Consider the following 3,213-nt stretch of genomic DNA (forward strand, 5'->3'; position numbering starts at 1 on the left):
TGCCCACCTTCTTCTTTAGCTTCTCAAATTTCTTCCCATGCCATTTGTTCCACTTTTGTAGGAGTGTCAACCTCTTGCTAGTTTCTCTCACTCCTCTACTATCTCTTGGGTTAGGTTCATAATCCTCAAAGTAAAACTGCTCCTCCCCATCAGTCATTTGTACATCTCCAGCTTCATCAACTCTAACTTGAGCTGTCCCATCAAAGAAGTACTCCTCAGCTGGCCAAAAGTCAATGTTTGCTCTTTCTTGTATGGTGGTGAGCTGTTGATTGGGTAGGACAAGTTGCTTTTTCCCAATTGTTGGAAGCTCAAAGTTGAAAATGTGATTTCCTTGATGCATATCCTTAGCTAGTATGAGGGTGGAGGTGAGGTAGTTTGCATCTATCCATCTTGGCAAGACCTTCTCTCCTCTAAGTGGGACCTTAGCAGCTTGTAGTATTGGAGTAATGATGCCTCCAATGGTTAGGGCCCCTCTTGAACCTTTGTTTTGTAGCTTGCCTACCCAACTTCTCAAGTAGATCATGTGATCAATGAGCACCATTGCAAGATCAGTGCCTTCTTTGCTCCCAAGGATGATGCTTCCATCCCTTGCTTCAAGAATGATGCTATTAAGTGCCACATCAATCATCTTCAGCTAACCTTCATTCAAGTTTCCAGTTTCCTTCCTAGCAAAGAAGGTGTTTGCTAAGGCCTTGTGGAAGTACCTTAGGACTGGGCTCCTTATCTTGGAACTCTTGGTCTTTGAAGATGAGTAAGTGACATTGTCACCAATGGTTTCCTAAATGGCATAGAGCTCTTCTCTTGGTATCTCCATGCTCCTCTCACTACCAACTTCAAAGCCCAAGATGTTAGCTATCTTCTTCAATGAAAGCTCATACTTCTTCCCCTTGATAGTGAAAGCAACATGACCAGGTCCAAACTCCTTGTCCTTCCTTGAATAGCAATGCATCTTGACTGTGGCTAGAAACTCACAGCTTTCTTCTTTATACCCCTCCATGCAAAGCCCCATAAACTTGGTTAGGCTGCACTTCTCAAAGAGATATTCTACATCTTCATCAATGCCTAGCTTTTCCATGGTTTCCTTGTGAGGGTATCTAGTCCCCAAGAACTGCATCCTCAAGAAGGCTTCATAAAGCTGCCTCTTAGTCAAACCACAAGATTCTGCTTCACCATCATCTTCTCCCTCTTCTTCTTCATCTTCTTCTTCACTCTCACTTTCAACCTCCTCTTGTTCAACTGCTGGCCTCTTCCCCTTAGACTTGTGTCTCCTTATGTGCTCCCTAAGAGGTAAATCCATCTCCTCTTCACTCTCAGTTCGCTCAGGGTCCTCCTCAGCTGACTGGTTTCTGACATTCGGTGCTTCACTCGACCGCCTACTCGGACCACCACTCGGTCGAGTGCCTGCTCGAGTGGTTGGTCGAGTGGTTCTTCCAGCTTCTCCTCTTGAAACAAGGCGAGCATCACGACGATCCAGGGAGCTTTCAGCCGCTTGTTGAGACTTCCTAGTAATTTTTGAAGACATTTTCGAATAGAACTGAAAGGAATAGACTCAAAGCTTAAAGTTAATAGGTTAGTGACCCAAAAACTAAAAGAGCTAAGCTTGAGCAAAAAGATGAACTTTGAGAGAGATTTTAAACTTGATTTTAACTTGTTTTAAGCAATGAGAGAGTGTGAGAGATACATGATCGAATCAAGCTCTATTTAAAGAAGCTAAGGGGACAAGGAGACAAGGGTGGAGCGTCCATACCATTCAAATTTGAAATGGGAATCTTTGACCTGCTTTTTGCTGCCACTCGACCCCACACTCGACTGCAAGTGGTCGAGCTCTTTGACTAAATTTTGAAATTTCAAAATTTTTCTTCTTTTTCTCCCTCCACTCGATCATTAAAGAGAAATGGGAATCGAGTGGGCCTTGGTTGCTTGTCAGCTCGGTCGAGTACCTCTCGTGGGCTGGTCGAGTGGGCTTGCGAGCCTACTTCCCCAAGTCCAAATCTCTCCATACCCATCTACACTTTCTTTGAAAAGCCTGCCCAACACAAACATAAAAGAAAACAAATCAAAATTACAAGGAAAATAAAGCATATGTACAATGATACCTTAGGGACTTCCTCCCTAGTGAGCTTGTTTAAAGTCACTAAGCTTGACTTTTGATGCCTTTTCAAGCTTGATTTAGATACCAAGGAGGTGATGAAATCCTTCCTGGCACCTCTTGATCACTGAGAAGTTGATTCTTGATCACTTCACCCTTAACACACAAACCATATTTCTTCTTAATTTTGAGCCTTGGTCTTGCCTTCCTCAAAGACCTCTTGTTTAGCTTGACTTGGAGATCCTTCACCAATTCAGTCAGCTTTTGAACTGAACCCTTGAGCTTTTCCATTGATTCCTCTTGTAAAGAGAGCTTAGCCCTTGGAGTTGCCACTTCACTTATTCTAGGGGTTTGATAAAAAAAAGAGAGAGTGAATGAGAAAAGGGGTAGATTATCTAGAGCTAAGCTTTGTATGCTTTAATTGTTCTCAATCTTAGATAGTTTTCACAACTGTCTAGCATTCATTCTTTTGAGAGTAAGCCACCCAAAGATATTGTTTGAACCTACCTACCCAAAAGCCTTACCCTTGAAACCGATTGAGCTTGGTTCACTTTCCATTCGCAAGAATTCGCCAAACACTTTATTGAATGTAAAGGAGATGTTCTTTGGAATTGCAAGTCCTTGTTGTTAGTTGGAGGTTGAACTAGATCGATGCATGGTGATAAGCATAGAAAAATATTTGTAAGTATGTTGATTGATCTTAGCACCATTAAACTATCTTTAAGGACTATAGCTTGAATCTTTCGCTTAGCTCAAAAGGTTATGAGTCCCATTTTAAAACCACACCATCCTACTTCCTTGCTAGAGTACTAGCAAAATTTAAGTTTGAGGGTCTAATAACTCTCTAATTTACATGTTTAAGCATCCCTTTTTGTCCATGTTTTGCATTGTTTTTACCCTAACTTTAGCATTTTTAGGTCATGATGTTCATATATTTTACATTGTTTTCCCTTAATATATTCACATATTTTGCATCTTTTGCTATCCATTTTGACCATTATTGCATAGCTTTAGGACTGTTCTTGCATTAGAGTTTAGTTGCATTGCATTTGCATCTTTTCATGCATAAACAGGTGATTTTGGAGCTTAAGGAGCATGGAAGCAATGCTGAGGAGAAGTGAAGC

Source organism: Camelina sativa, chromosome 13, assembly GCF_000633955.1.
Source record: "Camelina sativa cultivar DH55 chromosome 13, Cs, whole genome shotgun sequence".
NCBI lineage: Eukaryota > Viridiplantae > Streptophyta > Magnoliopsida > Brassicales > Brassicaceae > Camelina > Camelina sativa.